Genomic DNA, 24,202 nt, shown 5'->3' with positions numbered 1-24,202 from the left:
GGATTTCCCTACTATTTATTTTAAAATAAAGATATAACACAACAATAAACATAAACGCACAAGTGCCATTGTACTAAACAGCGTTACTACAAAAAAAAAGGCAGGGTTATTAACGAAATTATCCAACTTTTACTAGAAATAGCTTATTACTTGCATCTGCGCACTTTTACAAAATCTTTTATATAAAAGTAGGCGATTTAACCGATTTAGTCCATTTTTACTGAAAATATTTCCTGTTAAAAGGCATACATGTGCACCAAATTTTTCGTCGAGTTATGGCTCCAGAAACGTTGGGAAATGCATTGTAAGAAAGGGGCAGTGCCACGCCCATTTTTCAAGATTTGAATTTTTTCCCATTTGTTGTTATAATGACACAAAATACGATTGGTACAAAACTATTTTTCGCTAAGATTTAACTCATTATTTTTGCCTACGACCCTTTTTAAAGTCATTTATACAAAAGTGGGCGTGGTCCTAAACCAATCTTATCCATTTTTACTAGAAATATTTCCTGCTATAAGGAAAATATGTCTACCCAATTTTGATACGATATGTAAATTTTTCTTCGAGTTATGGCTCCCGAAACATTGAAAACTGCTTAGACAAAAAAGGGGCGGTGCCACACCCATTTTCAAAAATTTTGGTGTTTTCCAATTTAATGTTATAATTAAATTTAAAAAGTAAATTTCTATTGATACAAAGCTCTTTTTCGCTAAGATATAGCTTATTATTTTCGTCTACGACCCTTTTGAAAATCTTTTAAATAAAAGTCGCCGTGGTCTTTAACCGATCTCGTCCATTTCTTCTAGAAATATTTCCTGTTATAGGGAAAATTTTTGTACCCAATTTTATTACGATCCGTTAATTTTTCTTCGAGTTATGGCTCACGAATCATAGAAAATTGCTTAGTCATAAAAGGGGCGGTACCACGCACATTTTTTTAAATTTTAAGTTTTTCCTAATTATTGTTATAAATCCACTTGGGATATGAAATATATAGCTCTTTTTTGCAAAGATGTAGCTTATTTTATTCGTCCACGACCCTTTTAAAAATCTTTTATATAAAACTGGGCGTGGTCCTTAACCGATTTCGTTAATTTTTCTTCAAAGCATTCCCTATAGTAAAGGCAACCTGTCTGCCGAATTTTTTTACCATAGGTTAAACGATTTTTGATTTATGTTTAACAATATTCGTAAAATTCACAAGTGGGCGGTGCCACGCCCATTTTAAAAATGTTTTCAAATTTTTGTCAAGAGTCTCAATATCAGTTCACACGTCAAATTTCAACATTCTAGGTATATTATTTACTAAATATTCAGGTTTTTTGTGTTTTCCAAAATGTTATATATATAAAAAGTGAGCGTGGTTATCATCGGATTTCGCTCATTTTCAATATCAATCAATTCTGGGTCCAGGTAAGCTCGTGTACCAAATATGGTGAAGATATCTCAATATCTACTCAAGTTATCGTGTTAACGTACGGACGGACAGACATGGCGCAATCAAAATTTTTTCGATACTGATGATTTTGATATATGGAAGTCTATATCTATCTCGATTCCTTTATACCTGTAAAACCAACCGTTATCCAATCAAAGTTATAATACCCTGTGTAAAAGTACAGCTGGGTATAAAAACATAAGGTTGCGCAGATTATGAAAGGTTTGAAAACTGCACCGATTTATAAGATGCAACCGCATTCCCTGAATTAGCTCTTTAGGAATCTGACTTCGAAGTTTTAAACTTCTTTAAATATACATATAACGAAAAATATATGTTGTTTTGTGATTTGCTTGACTGCTTTCTTTAGATATTATTAAAAAAGATCCTACGGTTTTAAGGAACCCAAAGAAAATGGATTCACCTCCAAAAAATTTCAAAATATTGTCGAAACAGCACTGAAAAAACAACTTGAGCCACTGTATATCCTCACTATTATGAACTATTTTAGAAACAACATTAATTTTTGTCCATCGTTTAAATTTTCTTTTGGTATTAGCACTGGCTCACATGTATTTAACATTTATTCATATAACAAAAACACCATGAACATTGATACAAATAACCGACTGATAATTGTAAACTAGGTAAACGATTGTATTAAACAAAATACAGAAAGAAGAGGTTTAGTTAATTATTTTCTTTCTTTTTTAATAATTTATTTTACACATAGAAAACGATCAGCTTTGTCAAATAAACACAATAATGCTGGAGATATGTATATAGGAACAGGAATATTCTCTTGGTTTGCGAAAAGAGTAGTACTTGCACACACACTTCGGTCCGTTAGCGGTGCGTGAAATGAATTGCAATAGTTTAGGATTCGGCGGCTTTTGTAGATTTTCGAACTGACGCAATGACACTTCTGCTGCAGCCTGCCATGGTCATACAAACGGTGAGCTAAACGCTCGTCTTTCGTTATCAAATGTTCAATTAAATCGAATTAGCGTGAATTTCGTGCTCAAATTGTTTTCTAAAAATAGTGCGCAATCACACTTAATTGCCAATTGCCAATTGCTGCATCAGCAAAGTTTATGGTATTACAATAAAACAGTGGATGATGGTATTCTATGTACATACATAAAATGAAAAAATAAAAAATTAAAGAATGTGGCGGGCTGACCTCTGCTACTGCGGCCACAAAACTTAAAATAGGCACAAGAATAAATTAAACCAGTTCATCTTCGGATGTAACCGAACATTATGTACTCAGCTGTGAGTCTCTGCCGTAAGGTTCATTTCGTTCCGTTTTTTGACACTTCGAGATTAGGTTCTTGCACCACTGACGGCTGTCACTTTCCAAAGTTTTGTTTCTTTGGTATTTCCTCCCGCAATGATAATTCATGTTAAAAAACTATATTTCGCAAAGATATGCCTATGTTATTCTAGAGGGAGACCTCCACTGAGTTGGGTTGATAGATGTGGCCTCCATTGGTTCTTCCAATCGGTGTCAGTTATCTCGAAACAAGGATAGCTGGCATGATTTGCTACGCAACTGTCAAAATCGTCTGGAGTGTTAAGTAGCTGTTGTTACCCCCGAATTTATCCAAGAAATTTTAGGGAGCCGATTTTTTTTTTCAATTTGGCCGATTCGCCAAAAAACTTCAGGCAACTGCTCAAAATGTTCTGCAAGGAGGCCCAAAAATGTTAAATACATAGAAAAAATTCAATACCAATTGTTTCCAGTTATTTATATTTATAACAAAAAAATCACATTTAGAGATATTTTTGTTAATTATTATTTTCATTTATTTAAGTTATTTGTGTTTGGCCCGAACGTGGTGCAGCTATATAGCGGCCGTTAAACTAAGAAGATATACATATTGTTACTTTTATTTTTAATGTTTTATTATTTTCATTATTTAACTCATTGAACGTATGGCTTATCTCTACTTTCACCCCACACATATCGTACATGTTCGTTAATCTTAATTTGTGCCGGCATTCAACACTAAAATTGCATACCATTTTACTGAATGCCTTACTTTTCTTTCATTTATTTCTAATTTTATTAATTTAAGTTCCTATACTTAAACTTAAAACTTATTGAAAGAAAATGAATAAATCTAAATTTAAATCTAAATGTAAATCTAAAAATATAGCGACAGGGCAATAAACCGCCGCCATGACGGTACAAACTCGTTCATCAACGTTTTTCCCCACCGCTACACTCGAAGCGCTGAACATTTTCTCGAATACTTAAAATTATTCATAGCATAAACAGCAATTTTGATTACTAATTTAATATGTTTTTTCTTAAATAATAACAGAGTCTAAAGAAAACGCGAAAAATTGCAGAATTAAATTTTGCGGATCGTCTGCCATAGGTGTTCGTTGTTTACAACAAAGAGGTGCCGCTGAAAACAGTAAGTATACCAACCGCTCTTAAGCGATCGTAATATAGCGACATTGCTTTTGGGGAAAATTAAGCCTTAAGTGGTTAAGAACGGTGGCATTGAAAGAACTTCAACAATAACGAGCTTGCACCTCCGGGTTTCTCTTTGAACATGCTTGGGAAATGCTTCCTAAACCTATTCCGATAACTCATAAAATCAAAGAGTGGGTACATTTTTAAATGCATTTTTTTCCCAATGTGCATTTCCCCGTTGCTTGATACACCAAAAATGTTTCCAACAAAATTTTTTGCTTTCATTGGTATATATTAGGCTAGGTTGAACTGGACGGTCCATAAGGACCTCACATAGATTGAATGAGTACGTAGTGCTACCAGAATTATATTTAGCGAACAAACTGAACCCCCTACTTAACACCCTATCAAAAACGTTCCCCGTCCTCTTGGCAAATACTAGCAGCTTTCTAGGACATATGCCACTTGCTGCTTCTACATAGATCTAACAGCTAACTCCTAAAAGCTGGGGTCTTAACCTGGCAAGGGGCTGGCACAAGCAAAAACGTGCTCGATCGTTTCCTCCTCCAACTAAATTGGTATTTGCTGCTTCGGATACTTGCAATTGTCGATATGAACGTTATTTTTCAAGGAATATACAAACATAAAACTAAATTAAATTATTTACCCATATTTTAGACACAAATAGCCCCTGCCCTGAAACTTTATGCAAAAAATGCGAAACCAAATGTTTTATCAGGAATATTTTACGCTGAACACGAATATGTGGTCAAAAATTTTCGATTATTTTGTTGAAGTATTTTTATGTTGCCTTTCTCTGAACTTGAACCCAGCTCCTTCGGTAAAAGAGCACGCTTACACCACACCACGGAGCTGCCTTCTCTCAAAACACTTAAAACCTTTACATAGACTCTTACCGAAAGCCCATTGCATATGGGCAAAGCAGTTCATAAAGGGTTCAATCCAGACGTGGTAAATAATGATTACTAATCATAATGGTTATCGTTTTGATTTATTATTGTCTTCAGAACCCATTTAATGATTGATTACAAAGGCCTGCACGGTTTTTTTTTTTTCGGATCAGGAAGTAATTTCTGACGTATTTCTGCGTGCTGAGGCCGAATCCGTCCTCAGATTTGGTCCAGCACGGCAGGATTTTGAGATATCCTAACCTAAAAGTGCGAAAAACGCTGTTTTTAACATTTTTTGAGTTTATATTTTAATAATAGGAAATTTTTTGTGCAAATCTGCTTAGAGTACCTTTGAGAACAACTCTTTCCCCACAAAATCGACTATCATTTTCATTCATTTTCATTCATTTTCATTTCATTTTTTATTCATTTTCTTTCAAAACAGCATATATGTTACAATAGCGACTTAAATTAAATTAACCATAATTACAGAAAGAAAAGTAAGGCATTCTGTAAAAATATATGTATTTTAGTATCGAATGCCATCTCCGAATAAAATTGAATTCAAAAACATGTAAAATAGTGCGTGGGGTGAAGTTTGATTAAAAATAATGAGTAATAAAATATATTAATACAATATGTACATATACTTTTTTAAGTGCTATGGTTCAGCAAAATTTTGATGTCTTCGTGTGATTTCTCTAGTAGAAAAGATTTAACCTTTCCCAAAAACTCATTCAGATTTCTAGTGACACGTATACATGCAGGCAACGCATTAAAAGCTTTACAAGAAACGATAGTAAAGAAGTTGTTGAAGCTGGTTGTTCGAGAGGTCGGGACATACACAAGTCCATATGAGTTTTGCCTCAAGTTATAACTATCCGATACCAGGCTATGTAAATACCCACAGCGAATGAAAAATATCTTTAACGTTTTATAGTAGTACATATGCTTAACAGGAAGAACTTTCAGATCCCTAAACAACTCCATAGAGTGGTGAAAACGATCAACATTACATATTTTTCTTATGACCCATTTTTGAATAGTTAGAAGCTGCTGGATTTTATTACCTGCAGCGCCACCCCAACAGGTTATACCATATTGGAGCTTGGAGTGGACTAAAGCGTAGTAAATAGTTTTAAGTGTTTCGTTTGAACAAACTTTTCTTAAATTGTAAAAATAACGAACGGAAGATCGCAAGTAGGACTTCAAACGAGAAATATGCGTAGACCAACTCAAGTTTTGGTCAACAATAACACCAAGATATTGGAAGTCGCTTACTTTTTCAATAGTGAAGCACTTATCGGAACAATTTACTTCAGCTTTAAACGATGCACAGAACAGAAAATTATTTAGTACAAAACGTTTGCAGTCAGTAGCATGGAATACAATGGCTATGTCAGGTGGGGATTTTGGATGCAAATTGAAATACATCAACTTCGTTTTCTTGCTGACACAGAGCTTATGTGCTGCAAACCACACTCTTAGCAAATGCACATCGTTATTGATTCCTGCTACTAAATCCAGATAGGTCGATGAGCCATAGGCGATAGCAAGGTCGTCAGCGAAGGCTGTTACTTTTCCATACAATGGCAGCGAGAATATTGAATTAAGGTAAATCAAAAATAGAATAGGACCTAAGACAGATCCTTGAGGTACACCTAAGCTAATTGTAACTGGGTTACTTATACTACTTCCAACTTTTACTTTTTGAATTCTTCCTGACAAATAAGATTTAAACCAATTATATATAAAACCACGGAAGCCCGCAAAATACAATTTGTCTAATAAAATTTGATGATCAACCATGTCAAATGCTTTAGTGATATCAACGAACAGTCCAGCACAATTCTTTTTATTGTCTAGTTCCCTATATATGTGAGAACAAAAGTCCAGCAGGGCATCTTCTGTTGACCGCCCATATCTGAACCCGAATTGCATTGAGCTGAAATAGTTATTATTGTCAAGAAATGATAGGATTCGACCTTTAACCAGTTTTTCAAAAATTTTTGAAATTGAAGACAGTAATGAAATAGGCCTGTAGTTATTTATATCCGTTTTGTCACCCTTTTTAAATAAAGGAATGGCAATAGCGCATTTTAAGTCTAAAGGAAATGATCCACCTAAAATACTCATATTAAACAAATGCGTTAGGATATCAACTAAATTTAGTGCCACATATTTAAGAGTCTGATTCGAAATTCCATCACAACCACATGATCTAGAGTTATTCAGAGAATTAATTGTTTTTAAAACTTCAATGCCAGTAAATGGCTCGAAAAAAAAACTATTTCCCGAATTCGAGAACTCAGGTATCAGAGCGGAGGATTCGAAAACAGGTGATTGCCCTATTGATAGAAAGTGATCATTGAAAAGGTTTGCCACTATTGGAGGATCAGAAAAGCTCACGCTACCATCACATAAAACAATTGATGTATTATTAGCTTTACAACTGCGATTCAGAAGACCGTTAATAATATTCCATTCCTTCTTTGGATTGCCATAGGAAGACCTAAACTTATTTCGATAGAAATTATCACGCTCCACGTGTACTTCTTTTTTCAGTTCTCTACATAATTTCATATACCTGCTGCGAAGATTTGCGTTTGATGGGTGGTTTTTACACTTTTTTCCAAGCTTGTTTTTTAGATGAATTTTTTTGAGCAACTTTTTGCTAATCCATGGTTTTAACTTATAATCAGATCTGCGAGGGATAAAAGAAAAGCTAGCAGACTTAATGTGTCTGTTAAAAATGTTCAGAAAAATATTAAATGCCTTGGATACGTCTTTTTCAGAGTAACATTCATCCCATGACTCAAATCGCAATAGTTCGTTTAGAGCGTCAAAATTTATTTGCGTTAAACAAGAACTAACCTTTTTATTATTGTTTTTTGCACAGGCCTTGCTTAGTAGTACACCAGTCATAGTGTGATCTGTTATTCCGACATCAAGATTTAGGCTACGCAAACTACTGAGAAAATGATTACTAACACGACAGAAAACGTGATCCAAGCAGCTTCCAGACATACTACGAGTTGGTTCATTTAAATACGATGTTAAACCATGACCAGCCATTAGATTTAGGAAACTATCTATGGTAGGATTAGCGTTAAGAATATCTAAATTAAAGTCACCTAAGATGACAATATTGGCTGAATTTTCACTACGGAGAAGATTTGAGAACTCTTCCACAAATATCTGAACAGGTATCGCATGTAGCCTGTAAACACATATAAAAGTAAAGACTGCACCGGAAATACTTATTGAAACCTTTAGGATGTCAGCACTTGTGAGATTGCATTCAAAATAATCACACTCATACATATCCCGAACAAAAACTCCAACACCACCTGCAGAATAACTGTCATTAGTGTTCGCGAAAAAATTATAACCAGGTATAGTGAAATCATGAATTTCGTGGGAGTATATCCAGATTTCAGACAAAAGTATTACGTCGGGATAGTTTTTAAACATCTCTAGATTGCATAACAATAAATCAAAATTTTGCCGAAGACTACGTATGTTTTGATGAATAGCAACAAACGAATCCGTAGAATTATACATCAAATCAAGATCATTAATAGGGCTGATTATAGCGAGGTTGTTTATATATAAAATATTTGAGAAAGCCATTTGAAATATGCAAGTATTAAATAATAATTAGAAAACTACGTTACTTTTGACAAATCGTCAAAAGTACTAAGAATAACAACGTCGCTATTATCAGTCTTTTTCATCATTATTCTACCATGATTTATCCACAGGTACTTATAATTTTGTGCTTTTTTTGTTTTCTTCGCTACTGTAAGCAGCGCTCTGTTGTAGCTAGTGAGACTATCGTTTATGTAAATATTGGTGCTTTTCTGTCCATCACCAAAAAGCTGAGAAGTTAATTTCCCCTTTTCTCTCCGTTTTTGGGACATAACTTTACTCTTCAACTCAGTAGAGGCAAAATGAATACGGAGCACGTTTGTTTGCTTGAATTTTTTGATGTAGCACTTGCTTATCTCTTCTGGAGAAACAGATAAGTTCAAAGCAGCGCCTAAAATTTGCTTTGTGCATTCATTCGCATTATCACTTGTTAGCGCTGGTACACCAATAATATCGACTGCACTGCTTAGTAGTTGTTGTTCACGCCAATTTAATACACTTTCAAGCCTCGATACTCTCTCGCTCAGTTTGTGATTTTCCTCTTTGAGTTGTTTCACCGTGCTTAGAAACTCGGTATTCACTTTCTTTAGACTCACAATTTCGTCATAAAGCAACTGCAAAGTTATTTCCTTTGTATTTATGTCGCGTATGCGTTTGTGTTGTTGTTATTTACGATATTGCTTCGTTCACTTGCACTTGAACGTATATTGTCACGGTTATTACTGGGTATCTTGTGTGTTTGCTGTTTTTGGCTGCTGTTGGTGGTTATTTTTGGTTTGCTAAGTGCTGTTGTTGCCGATTTTGTGGTCGCACCGCTCGATCCGGCCGCAGCAGATGCGTCCGCTATATCACCCGAACAGAGCCCAGATGCAGCACCAGGTAATGGCTGTTGATGTAGCGATTTACGGCGCAGAACAATGCACGGCTCACATCTATGCTTTACATTGTTCAATTTCATAAAATCGAGATCAGCGGCTGTGACTTTGGCACAAGAAGCATGAAAAAAGCCACCACAATCTACACACGCGACTTTAGCCACCTTCGTGCGGTCGATTTTGGTGTTACAAGCTGAACATTGCATTTTGTTAGTGTTCAAAAAGAAAGAAAACGAAATAAAACGTATAAACAAATGCGCGCACCCCACGACACAGTGTAAACACGTCCACTCACATCAAACGATTCTTGACGAAACGCCTCGATTCGTTAGTTTTTTTCCCGAGATATTTTCAATTCAAGTTGGGGTCTGTTTTCGAAGTCGCATATCATGAGGTGGCCGCAAACACTTTGGATCGCGTATTTATTATTGATATAAGTGCTACTAAAAAAAAAATTAAATCGTGGCTTTAGAAAATGTATTTTGTGGGGAAAGAGTTGTTCTCAAAGATACTGTAAGCAGATTTGCAGAAAAAAATTTTGCTATTATTAAAATATAAACTCAAAAAATGCTAAAAACAGCGTTTTTCGCACATTTAGGTTAGGATATCTCAAAAACCTGAAGCGCTGGACCAAATCTGAGGACGGATTCCGACTTAGCACGTAGAAATACGTCAGAAATGACTTCCTGATCCGAAAAAAAGAAACCTTGCAGGCCTGTGTAATCAATCATTAAATGAGTTTAGGTACTTCTCTGATGATTCGACAACTGACGTCTTTTGTATATCAGAAACATGATTTACTTCACGCCACAGTAACGAATTGTTGAAAGTAAATGGTTAACAAGGGTACAAAGCTGTCCTTTAGATTAAGTCTCTAGAGAGAGCGTCTCTGTAGAATATGCATTTGTTACGGTATTTTTTGATAGTAATAAACAGGGCTGCCACCCGCTGTTTTGGTGGTTGAACCGAACCATAAACAGAACCAAATTCATTTTGAAATTAAAAAACTGAAGCAAAAAACATCTATAAAAATGGTTCGGTTCAAAATGAAGTTTAAATTAATTCCTCTTTTATATTTTTGAGGCGGTTTGCAGCCCTGGTTGTAAGCTTTTTATTTGATGTGTACACCGACCTAGTCGTGAAGTCATTTTTGAGATTTCAGTGAATCCATTCAACCATTACTGGGCAACTACAGTAATATTACTATTGCCAGTCTTTTCAACAGGAATCTGTTTGAAGTCGTCGGTTTTCAACTAAGCATGAAACCTGTTTGACTATATCCTTGGATATAGCGTGGCGCGCTCGATATACGAAAAATATGGCACAAAGCGCCCGCGCTTTTTTCACAATAAAACTAGTATTTTTCATTCATTATTGTTTTAAACTTATTTTCAAAATTATTTGTATTTGTATTTATTTACTAATTAAAATCTTTTATAGTACAACAGCAAAATTAATATAAATGCGTGTGGAAACAATAAAATAGAGATATCAGATACATCATATCTTAAAAGTAATACAAATAAGTTTTCAACTTTTTGTTCGATATTATTTAAAAGCATGTTTTTAGTTTTTTTAAACTAAATTTATTTTTCACTTATTATTTTCATATACTATAAATGCGCGTGTTTTAGTTTTTATACCTTTCATGAACATGAAATGGTATTGTTACGAATATTAGCAAAACTGGGTGCTGCCATCTCTAAGCCGATGCTAAGGAGTGCCTTGCATGCACATCCATATATCAATCATTATGTATCTACATCAGCGCTATTCATTTCATAGCACAATTGTGCCCTCTCAATTCACACGCATATGATTCGCTCTGTCTTCGTTAATTGAGTTAGTCGTCGATTGGCAATTGGCGTAGCAACATCAGTGGTGGGTATCGGCTGATCGGTATCAAAATATGTATGAAAAATTATGCGCGATACATACGCTTGTTGTTAGCTCGTTGCTTGCTAGTAAGCGACTAAATGAAAAATCAATTCACCCGCACGATTGCGCTCTCACTAATACAGGTGCACTTTCAGTTTTGAATAGCCCTGATCTACATAAACGAATAAAACATTATGCCTACACATATGTACGTACACGCAGCAGAGAAGAGATGCTCCCAAAAGTATGCAATTGTAATTGCTGCTCACAAATACACGCATATGAGAAGCTATATACGTGCATCTGTAGTTATAATTATATGACGGAAACTAAGCAAATTCTGGAAGCGCCTACAAGATGCCACGAGGAAATCACAGAGTATAAAAGCACCAGCGGTAGAGGCGCTATAATCAGTTTTTGATTAAGCACGCAATCTGTTGGGCAATAGTTTAGTTTCATTTGAGCTATCAATCAGTTTGGTTATTAAGCAAGCTATTCGTTGCAAAGTATAAGTGTTATTGTGAAGTACTTTAATAAAGGCCATTTTTCCATTATTCAATATTGGAGTTATTTATTCAACAGTTTAGCGATACGAACGTTGGCAGAAGATTGCAAATAAGGGAAACTGCAGTAAATTCGTTACAATTGGTGTCAGAAGAGGAATTGTTGAATAAATTCCAGAGGACAATAAGGACATGGCAAATTTCAGTGAATTGAAGATCCAGCTACTGAAGAAGGAGTTGGAGAGCCGTGGATTGAATACAACCGGCAATAAAATCGATCTTCTAGCACGGCTACCAGAGGTAATGGAGTTGGAAGGAATTGATGAGGACGATTATGTCTTTTATTCTGATGTGGATGAGCCAGCGACTAAATTGGAGGAGAAGATAGAGACTCTGAATCCATTAGCGAGTGTAGACACTAACGCGATACTAGCAGTGCTGAAGCAAATGTCGTCACAATTATCAACGGATATGCCAACACAGCTCGAAGTACAAAAGACAGATATAACATCTCAACTGGAATCGCCGGAGACACGTATAACATCCAAGATGGAAGAACAGAAGACACATATTGCAGAAATGTCGTCAGAAATATCATCGAAGATTGAAGCACAAGAAATGCGTATTTCAGAAATGTCGACACAGATTACATCTAAGATGGAAGCACAAGAGGAGCGCTTATCATTGCAGGTGACACAAATTTCTTCGCAGTTAGAAGCACAGAATACAAAAATTGTACAGCTAGAGGACCAAATGGATGCCGAGATAGAAGCTTTGAGAGGCCGTATACAGGAGTTGCAAATGAATCACCCAGCTGTTTCAGCGAGTAATCCAAAGGTAAAAACACCATCCTTTGACGGTTCTGTTCCTTTCCAGGTATTTAAGATTCAGTTTGAGAAGACCGCAGCAGTGAACAACTGGAGTGCTGAAGATAAAGTTGCTGCACTGTTCATGGCATTGAAAGGGCCTGCAGATGAGATTTTACAAACCATTCCAGAGGGCGAACGGAACTGTTATGAAGCATTGATGGGTGCTCTAGAGAGACGATACGGAACTGAGCATAGGAGACAGATACACCAAATGGAGTTACTGAACCGCTTCCAGAAGCCTAGTGAGACGTTGCAGGAGTTTGCCTCGGATGTTGAAAGGTTGGCACATTTGGAAAATGCGGATGCACCCGTGGAGTACACCGAGAGGGTAAAAATCCAGGGTTTTATGAATGGCATACGGGACGTTGAAACAAAGCGAGCTACAAACGCAAACCCAAAGCCAACATTCGCAAAAACGGTGTCACAAGCTCTGATTCAGGAAACAGCGTCGCTTCTGTGTAAGCCAGGTTTCAAAGCACGCCGTGTGGAAGTAGAAAGGCCAGAGTGGGTAGACGCAATATTGGACGCGCTGAAAGGATCGCAAAAGCGGAGTGAAAGAATTATCAAATTCACATTGCACGTCATTGCGATCTTGGTACTAATAGTTCCAACAGTGTGGGTGGCCGTAAACGCAAAGTTGGAAGAGATGAGCAAGAGCGAATAAAATGTAGAGATCGAGAGCTAGCTCCAGCTATTGAATGTCCTGTGATATCTGTCTCGCAAATTGGAAGGAATTCAAGCAGTCTTACCGTCAGAGGGAATGCCGATGGCAAGGAGTGTGTACTGATTGTAGATACGGGCGCATCTCATTCCTTAATCCGATCTGACTTGGGCAACAGGAGACTAAAACTGTTACCAGGAGCAAAGTTGCGTACGGTCACTGGCGAGTATAACCAAGTCCAGGGAGAAGTGGTATGTGAAGTCTTGATTGGAAAAGTCACAGTTCTACACAAATTCGTTGTGGCGGAGATCGTTGATGAAGTCATATTGGGAGTGGACTTCTTGGTTGACAATGACATCAAGATCGATATGTAGAGAGGGGTGATGCGTTATAAGAACCAGGATATACCACTTAACTTTAGTTTGGAGAAAGGATTCAGCAGTAATAGGGTACTGGTAAAAAAGACTCGACAAAGACCACGAAAGTCAAAGGTTGATAGATCGAATGGGCCAAATAAAGCAAAATCAAAAGTGCCTGCGAGAGAAACACTGGCATTGACAAAACCTAATGGACGCACAAAACCGAAGCAACGAATTTCCCCGAAAGAATGCGAGGGTAGTTTCAAGCCAGAGCGCACTACTGTGGGGAACCGTGGGAACGATACTGATGTTGCAAAGCAAATCCGTCCTGCGCAAGCTCTACGAAGTAGTTCATTAGCCAAACAACAGAGTGTGAAGGAACGAACCAGGGTATTGAGTAGTACGATGAAACACAGGTACCATGAGAACAATAATTCCAAAGGTTTTTTGGCGGGAGATTTGGTACTGTTATACAACCCTCACCGGCGGAAAGGTGTTCCATCCTAATTTCGGTGCAGTTGGGAAGGCCCGATGTTGGGAAGAAGATCAGTGACACCATCTACCGCATACAAACCATTGGGAAACCACGAAGTAGAAGAGTGGTACATTTGAAGATGCTCGCAGCGTTTAGATCGGGAGATTTGTCTGATCGGGGCGATCAGACTTAAGTGGAGGGCAGTGTTACGAATATTAGCAAAACTAAGGGGTGCTTCCATCTCTAAGCCGATGCTAAGAAGCGTCTTGCATGCACATCCATAGATCAATCATTATGTATCTACATAAACGAATAAAACATTATGTCTACACATATGTACGTACACGCAGCAGAGAAGAGATGCTCCCAAAAGTATGCAATTGTAATTGTTGAAGTGTCGCTCACAAATACGCATATGAGAAGCTATATACGTGCATCTGTACTTATAATTATATGACGTCAACTAAGCAAATTCTGGAAGCGCCTACAAGATGCCACGAGGAAATCACAGAGTATTAAAGCACCAGCGGTATAGGCGCTATAATCAGTTTTTGATTAAGCACGCAATCTGTCGGGCAACAGTTTAGTTTCATTTGAGCTATAAGTCAGTTTGGTTGTTAAGCAAGCTATTCGTTGCAAAGTATAAGTGTTATTGCGAAGTACTTTAATAAAGGCAATTTTTCCATTATTCAATATTGTAGGTATTTATTCAACAGTTTAGCGATACGAACGTTGGCAGAAGATTGCAAATAAGGGGAATTGCAGTAAATTCGTTACAGTATATTAACTTTGGTCCGATGTTTGTAACGTTGAGATATATAGAAGATAAGTAGACTCACCATTAAGTATACTGAATTGATCAGGGCGACGAACGCAAGCTAGTCCCTCAAATTTTGAGATATCTCAATGAAATTTGGCAAAAGGATGTATTTTTGTATTATATTAGACATTTGTCGGATCCGGTAGGATCGGACCACTATAACATATATCTCCCATACAACCGATCGTTCAGATAAGACGATTTTGGCCATTCCTGCCGCAATTTAGAAAGTATAAACGTGAAACTCGGTGATATATATTCTAACTAGAAGACCCGGAAGACGTTGCCCTGCCCTAAATTTTGCCTATCTGCATACATTTTAATATGCTTTTTTCGTCTGACTCTGCCCTCCCCCCCTCTTCACTTTTTCCTAATCCTTTTATTCACTCCTCCCTCCGTCTTTTTCGCTTCATCTATCTCCATCCTCGTCTCATTCTATCTCTTTCTCAATCTCCTTCTCTATTTTCTCTTCTCTCAATTTCTTCTCAATCTTCTGCATCCCTTATTGACTGTCTAGTCCCAGTCCCACTCCGATTCTCAGTCCGTCTCTGGATAATATATTACCCTCTACTAAAGAACTCATCAACAGCTTTCATTTGTTATCCATATTCTATAAACACATTCTAGGGGTACTCGGGACCACCTTTCGGCCTATATCTCGAGACCCTCTACGTCAATCGCAACCAAACCTATGTAGTAACCACCGCGTGAAGTTTACTCAACTTGTGTGAAAGTTTGAACAAAATCGACCGACGCATCTCTTCAAACACCGGCGACCAACCAACACACATTTTAACCTTTCTTTTTATATATATAGATTTTTATTTTTCTCACTTCACTATAATATTAAAACGAAATGCAGATTTTCGTTGCTTTTGAAATTCGGCTTAAAAATTGCACATGGAACAACTAAAGACACGGAAGTATATCCGCACCACCTGAAAATATGAGTGCCATTGCATATACGTAACATTTTATTATTACGTATAAACAAATAAAAAAATTGCAATAAAATAATATTGCGACTATAAACTGAGATATACCTATCTTAGATCAAACTACACACGGGGTGCAAAACAAATTCAAAATCGGTTCAGAAGTTTAGGAGTTCATCGCGGCCAAAAATTTTGTGACACGTGTTTTTTATATATTAAGATATATCATAGAAGATATCCCGAAAAAATCACTTTGATCGGAGCTATATGTAGTTATATCCCATACAACCTGTCGTTCAGATAGATAGATTTTTGGCCATTTCTCCCTTAATTTGAAAGTATAAACGTGAAACTCGGTGATATATATTTTAATATATAATAGAAGATTTTCTGAAAAAATCATTTGATTGGAGCTATATATAGTATATATCCCATACAACCGATCGTTCAGATAGAAAGATTTTTGGCAAACTCTCCCTTAATTTCCAATATAAAAACGTTAAACTTGGTGATATTTATTCTAATATATCATAGATTTCATGAAAAAATTATTTCGAACAGATCTATATATAATATATATCCCATACAACAGATCGTTCAGATAGAACGATTTTTAGCCATTTCTCCATTAATTTCCAATATAAAAACGTTAAATTTAGTGATATTTATTCTAATATATCATAGAAGATTTCCTGAAAAAATCACTTTGATCGGAGCTATATGTATATAGTATATACTTATCCCATACAACCGATCGATCAGATAGAAAGTTTTTTGGCAATTGCTCCCTTAATTTCCAATATAAAAACGTTAAACATGGTGATATATATTCTAATATATCATAGAAGATTTCCTGTATAAACCATTTCGATCGGAGCTATATATAATATATGTATATCCCATACAACCGATCGTTGAGATAATGGGGTTTTTTGCCGTTTTTTTTATATTTATCTTAAAATCGTTTAGGTATGTACATCTGTTCACTATGTATTTCTTATCTTATACAGCGCATTATTTGGAGATTACGAAAGAGATAAGATTATTGTTCAGCCCTATTCATGAAAGGTATGAAATTTTCGGCACAGCCGAAGACAGTCCCGTCCTTACTTGTTTTAAACTATGTTTATATCTCTCCTTTGCGCGCCTAACCTAAAGAGCAGGGCTGCTAAAAAAATTTTATATGGAAGTGCGAGTCACAATACATGTACAAAATTGTATGTGCACTGAAACTTTGTTTGCATTTAAAAAAATATATTTAAAAAATCTTAATTGTTTAAGGTCGGAAAAAGTTGAATATTTGGTTTTATGTTACAAAATATTTGCTTAAAATATTACGTAATAGTTACATCACCAACATACAAGACCCAATAAATTTAATTCTGAAAGTAGCGAAAAATTACAGTGACCTCTAGCCTCAAGTTTTGTGGGAATAGAATATGTACATACATATATCGTCGGAATTTGGGTTTCAATAATCATACTAAAAGTAAGTGTAGAGATTTCCGCGAATGTTGCATTGGAAATTGAATTTGAAAACTTTTGAAACGCTTAATTAAAGGGCGCCGCGCGGTTTGTTTTAAATTTGTGTTCAAATTTATGTACATATTGTAACGAATTTAGTGAAATTCCGCTTATTTCAACCCCTCTGCTAACGTTCGAATCGCTAAACTGTTGAATAAATCACTCCATTATTCAGTATTGCAAACTGGTCTTTATTTAGATTACTTTGGGGGTAGTACAATTATACTTCAATATCACGTACTTCACAATAGCGTGTGTTAATCAAACTGAATTACTGATTACTCAGCTTGAGCTGCTTTTATACTCTCCGTTGCTTCGTTCGCATATTTCTCCTAAGGTCTAGACGTTTCACCTTCTAGAACCTTTGTATCTCCTGCTGCGTTAGTTAGCAGCTATATAAGTACATGTCCATTTGCAGTTTATAGCCACATGCGTGTGTATGTGTGAGTAACTACTTCGGCTGATGACTACATATGTGTGTGTGAGGTAGCTCTTCGACGCCTTCTACATAAGTGTTGCTAGCTTTAATGTGTACACGTACATAAGAGTGGCTGGTTCATGTTTTTGTTGTTGCGTGATTATTTACTAACAGCTTAGTGATGCTAATATTCGTCACAATATATTAGCAAGAGAGACTGCTGAAATACCATTTGAATTTAATAAAATGTTTAACAAGTAAATGATAGGCATGGTTCCTTTACGGTTCTCCCACTTCCAATCAAAAAATGTCTCATAACCAAGAAAAATAATATACCGAATTGAAACAAAAAGTCACAGAAACTACCCCGTAAGGAGAGTCTCTAGTTCGAAATGATTGCATTGCTAGTGAATTCTGAACCACTAATAGTTCGACATCTATCTCTTTTACATGTTTTCAACATGGCGATGTCCTAGGCGGTGGAAATTGTCCCCGCTGCTTTAACTTTTCACTAGTTCCTAACTATATACACATTTCTGTTTGGTAATAGTGTTGAGAAAGAGGCATACTCATATGTAGCCGCAGCTCGTTAAAGCTGGTAACAGTTTTTTTGTCGATATCTAATTATTAACGAACTAATACTTATTTGGCACTCTAGGTCTAGTTCTGAACCAGGATTTTGTATCACTAGTTACTGACTTCCGTTGAGGGTAATTAAGTAATATCATATGAAGTTAGAATAGGCTCCTTTCGCTTTGGTACAGTTTTGCTTACGTTATTTGGTCATATGCCCCATATACATATTTCAGCTATGAAGTTAGAATAGGCTTCTTTCGCTTTGGTACAGTTTTGCTTACGTTATTTGGTCATATGCCCCATATACATATTTCAGCTCCGCGGTCAATTATCTATTTTAATTTTATTTATGAATCAATTTTGATTACAAATATTTTTCAGTGCTATAATGTTTTTGAATAATTTTTAGTTGTGAAATTGTTAGTGTAAATTTTTTTTATCATACACAAGTACCCGAGCTTCTTATGGGAGTGCTTTTTCTTGGCACTTTCATAAGAAATTCAAGCATTTTCGTATGATTCGAAATTATATGTGATGGCATATGGGAGTGCTATGAAATTTTTTTTTATATTCAAGGCGTGAATTTGAATCTGTGCCTATGACTCAGGGCAAAACAAAAACAAAAGTGCTACAAGTGTGAGCAGCTCTGCTAAAGAGTTACAAACATACATGCAAGTGAAGCTAATATAAGCGTACGCTAATAACACGTGTTAAAAACAAGGTTGATGTTGTATTTACCAACATTGCGAGATATGTAAGTTAATTTAGAACGAGCTAAATTATTACAAAAAATATTTTTTCTTATGGCTGATGTGGCCTTGTTCTTTATTTCATTAATAAATGAGGACTGAGTTAAGCCCCCATTACTGATACTTAGCATAGACTTGACTTGACTTGGCGTAAACTTGGCAACTTAGCCACGATTATACTCCACTTGGCTCATAAAATCTGGCATCATAATCAGCGTTGCAATTTATTTTTAAATAAATGTCAATTTGTATGACAAAATGTCAAAATGAAATGGAAACAAACAAATGGCATCTCAAAATGTAAAAATCTCTTAGAACTTACATAGAAAATCAAAATTCAACAGACTTCTAAGTCAAGTTAAGTTTTGAGTAATCAGTAACATGCAATGTTCATTTAACAGAACTGTAAGTGACAGTTCGCAAGCCAAGTCAAGTCTATGCTAAGTATCAGTAATGGGGTCTTTACAAATTGAAAAAAGTACTTAATTATATTCCCTAATCTTCGCTGTCGCGTCGCTGCTTGGTGAATATTTTGTTGTTGCGCCGCAGCTAGGAAATATGGCCTTGATTTGACATATCTGGTGTCTAGACATGCAGTCAGCAATTTCGGCGGATGCGCGTGTAAGAATTTCATTCTTTGTATTTGGATACTTTGAATCAGCGTGAGAGAATGAATTTCTGGGTTTTGGAATGTTTGTTATGTTAACTCCTCCCTCCTTAAAAACACTTGTCCCCGAGCGTCCGAAAAATTTTAAACGCTCTTGTTGAGGGTGTGAGAACTTCTGACATAGCCTCTTGTTCTTGATTGGCCTGTCCAATAGTTTCCGATGGCTGTTTTAGCGGCTTATTTATTTTTTACCTTTTATAGCAATATTTGCCAAAACTAACCATCATGACAATGATTACTATAAGGGTAAGTTCTGAGAAAAATCGGTTTATTACCCTTTCTGTTTGGAGTGACTGGATTTCGATGGTACTCTTTATGTGTAGCTCACTGAGTGCTTTTAATAACAAAAGTATAGTCAGACTCTCTTCTATTGGATTTGGTTGTGCTATTGCTGGCATTATCCTTAAAGGAAACTTCGAAACTCCTATATGTCCTTCCATCAACTATAACGGTCTCATTTTTTAAATTTACAATGTAGGTCCCATTCATGTATCTCACGTCGTTGTTTGTAGTAATATTGCCTTTGTAGTTGTTTAGTAAAAACATTCCGGGCACAACAAGCTCATCCTTTGGGATGTGGTGGCAGTTGATGAAGTGACACGAAGAGTTGAGGCTTTTTATTAACCTAGGTATACAAGAATCATTACTTAAATCTATTAATTCATTTTGTTTACATATGCTTAATTTTTTATATTTTCTAAAATTATTTGTTATGCCGAATATACGGTTTCTATTTTTTAGAACATTATTATATTTTAGGTCAATTATAACGTTATTCCTTATAACAGATTTTATTATTAAATTCTCGTACATATCTATGGTGGTTAATGGTGTTTTAACAATGTATAACATTGACGAAATATTTCTGAGTACACTTACTTCAGCTAGTTCTAATGCCTCTTCGGCAGTATCAAATGGCATATGTTCTTTATTCATTTCTCCCATAGCTAAACCAATTTCCAATTTATTTAGTATTATTGGACTTACAATTCCAACTCTTGCCTATTGTATGGCGTACTTATCATTTACAATTTCTTCTTTGATTAATCTTAGCTCATTTTGGAGTCTTACTGCTACCTCAGTTGTTATGGCATTTTTCTTTTTTATAGTATTCAACAAGCTATCAGTAATTTCTGTTATTTTATTTACTTGTTGTTTTAATACATTATTTAGAATAATTTGTTTTTATTATTTACAATCAGTTTTCCGAAGTTCGAGTTTATAATATTGAGATCATCATGGTCGGGGCTTCCCGCTATGTATTTCCAAGCGGTACCGAGAAAATCTAGGGATCTTCAGGTTTTAGTATTTCGGATGGGTTCAACGAGTTCCAACATCTCAATAGCTTGTTGGGCCTCGTGCTGTAGGGTAAAATATAAAGGATTTGATGGTGGTAAATTTTTTTCCTATGGTCGCCGTTATATTTTCCAAAGGGTTTCTGTATGTTTCGGGTTCTAATAATATGGATGAAGTTGAGGGTACCAGCTTTTATTTTTAAGAAGCCGTTATCTATGGTTATTAAGTGGGATGATGAATAATCGTGGATTTGGATATCCGCATGTGCCATGCAGACAAGGACACTGAAAAATGGGTTTATTTTCTTAATGACCATGAACACTCAATTATTGCTTATATCTAAAATCGTACACTTATGGCATATTGCTCGACTTGACTTAGATAAATTTAAGGAGATTAATTTTATTGAACTTAAATTTCTGTATACTAAATATTAGTCATTATTATTATTATTAATTATGTTTCTTTGGTTATATAAGATTTGCATAATTAGAGCATTCCTTAAACCTTCCTCTACTATCCTTTTTGTTATTATTATAATTTGTAATATTTACTTTCATTCGTTTAACTAATTAATTTTTTAGAAGAGAAAAAAACTTCCTTCTTCCCTCTTTCTTTGTTTTTTGAAAAATTTGCTTATTTTGCCTTAATATGGCTTTTATTCACCGACTTTCCTGACTGAGTTGTAACTGTATTTCCCTTGTCCTTAAGTACTATTTCGTTCCTGTATCGGGGTGACAATTTATTTCCTATTCGTTTGTTTAATTTTACATAAATCACGTCATTAGCACTGTATGTCCTGAAATCGGTTGTTTTCTTATTGTGGACTTCTAAATCCTTTCCTTCTTTAATTTTCAAGTTTCAAAAATAACTAACATCAAAATGGCGATCCAACTCGCATAAATATACACATACATATTTATTTGAATATGCAATACTTACTACCAATTTCAGCCCTGCAAATTGCACACAGCTTCGGATCTGCTCAATGGCGTAACCATGGTATAAATATTACCAGGTAAAACCATTTACCTTCCTTGGCGGCCATAATGGTTTTTTGATTTTTAAAAAAAATTTAAAATTACTCTCTTAAACTTTGTGGAAATGCCAAACCAAAGTAAACACAAAAAAAAATTGTTGGATTGACATTTTCATTTTTTTAATACCAAAAAAATAAAATGCTTATGAAATAAGTGAAACAAGTAAGGAAGGTTAAGTTCGTGTGTAACCGAACATTACATACTCAGTTGAGAGCTATGGTAACATAATAAAGGGAAAATAACTAAGTAGGAAAATGAACCGAGGGTAACCCTGGAACGTGTTTGTATGTATCAAATGAAAGGTATTAATCAGTATTTTATGAGGAGTCGGCCATAGTTCTATAGGTGGACGCCATTTGGACAACGCCATTAAGGTGGACTAGGGCTGACTCTAGAATTTGTTTTTACGATATGGGTATCAAATGAAAGATGTTAATGAGAATTTTAAAAGACGTGGGCTTAGTTCTATAGGTGGACGTCTTTTCGAGATATCGCCATAAAGGTGGACCAGGGATGACTCTAGAATGCGTTTGTACAATATGGGTATCAAATGAAAGGTGTTAATGAGTATTTTAAAAGGGTGTGGGGCTTAGTCCTATAGGTGGACGCCTTTTCGAGATATCGCCATAAAGGTGGACAAGGGGTGACTCTAGAATTTGTTTGTACGATATGGGTTTCAAATGAAAGGTGTTAATGAGTTTTTTAAAAGGGCGTGGGCCTTAGTTCTATAGGTGGACGCCTTTTCGAGATATCGCCACAAAGGTGGACCAGGGGTGACCCTAAAATTTGTACGATATGGGTATCAAATGAAAGGGGTTAATGAGTATTTTAAAAGGGAGTGGACCTTAGTTCTAAAGGTGGATGCCTTATCGAGATATCGCCATAAAGGTGGACCAGGGGTGACTCTAGAAAGCGTTTGTACAATATGGGTATCAAACTAAAAGCGTTAATGAGTATTTTAAAAGGGCGTGGGGCTTAGTTCTATAGGTGTGGTCGTCTTTTCGAGATATCGCCATAAAGGTGGACCAGGGGTGACTCTAGAATGCTTTTATACATATATGGGTACCAAACGAAAGCTGTTAATGAGTGTTTTAAAAGGGAGTGGGCCTTAGTTCTATAGGTGGTCGCCTTTTCTAGATATCGCCATAAAGGTGGACCAGGGGTGACTCTAGAATATGTTTGTACGATATGGGTATCATATGAAAGGTGTTAATGACTATTTTAAAAGAGCGCGGGGCTTAGTTCTATAGGTGGACGCCTTTTCGAGATATCGCCATAAAGGTGGACCAGGGGTGACCCTAAAATTTGTTTGTACGATACGGGTATCGTATGAAAGTGGTTAATGAGTATTTTAAAAGGGAGTGGGCCTTAGTTCTATAGGTAGACGCTTTTTCGAGATATCGCCATAAAGGTGGACCAGGGGTGACTCTAGGATGCGTTTGTACAATATGGGTATCAAACTAAAGGGTGTTAATGAGTATTTTAAAAGGGCGTGGGACTTAGTTCTATAGGTGGTCGCCTTTTCGAGATATCGCCATAAAGGTGGACCAGGGGTGACTCTAGAATATGTTTGTACGATATGGGTATCAAATGAAAGGTGTTAATGAGTATTTTAAAAGGGCGTGTGGCTTAGTTTTACAGGTGGACGCCTTTTGGAGATATCGCCATAAAGGTGGACCAGGGGTGACTCTAGGATGTGTTTGTACGATATGGGTATCAAATTAAAGGTATTAATGAGGGGTTTAAAAGGGAGTGGTGGTAGTTGTATATGTGAAGGCGTTTTCCAGATATCGACCAAAATGTGGACCACGATGACCCAGAACATCATCTGTTGGATACCGCTAATTTATTTATATACATATGTAAAACCACAAACAGTATTCCTGCCAAGATTTCAAGGGTTTTTTATCTCGCCCTGCAGAAATTTTTCATTTTCTTCTACTTAATGTGGTAGGTGTCACACCCATTTTACAGTTTTTTTTTAAAGTTATATTTTGCGTCAATAAACTAATCCAAATACTATGTTTCATCCCTTTTTTCGTATTTGGTATAGAATTATGGCACTTTTTCGTTTTTCGTAATTTTCGATATCGAAAAAGTGGGCGTGGTCATAGTCCCATTTCGGC

General features: G+C 36.0%; 2 protein-coding genes across 8 annotated transcripts in view; both read right to left on the bottom strand.

The window, feature by feature from the left end:
- The window catches only part of LOC137240353 (uncharacterized), a 55,248-nt gene extending 52,955 nt beyond the window's left edge, over window positions 1-2,293 (bottom strand). The window contains exon 1 of the mRNA XM_067766467.1: window positions 2,169-2,293. The gene's annotated coding sequence lies outside the window, so the exon portion shown is untranslated. The remainder of the gene's footprint in view (window positions 1-2,168) is intronic.
- bru1 (bruno 1) overlaps window positions 1-24,202 on the bottom strand; it is a 956,171-nt gene that overhangs the window by 217,908 nt on the left and 714,061 nt on the right. The window lies entirely within an intron of this gene.

This window comes from Eurosta solidaginis, chromosome 2, assembly GCF_040869045.1.
Source record: "Eurosta solidaginis isolate ZX-2024a chromosome 2, ASM4086904v1, whole genome shotgun sequence".
In the NCBI taxonomy this organism is placed as follows: domain Eukaryota; kingdom Metazoa; phylum Arthropoda; class Insecta; order Diptera; family Tephritidae; genus Eurosta; species Eurosta solidaginis.
This window is presented reverse-complemented; position numbering and strand designations above follow the sequence as displayed.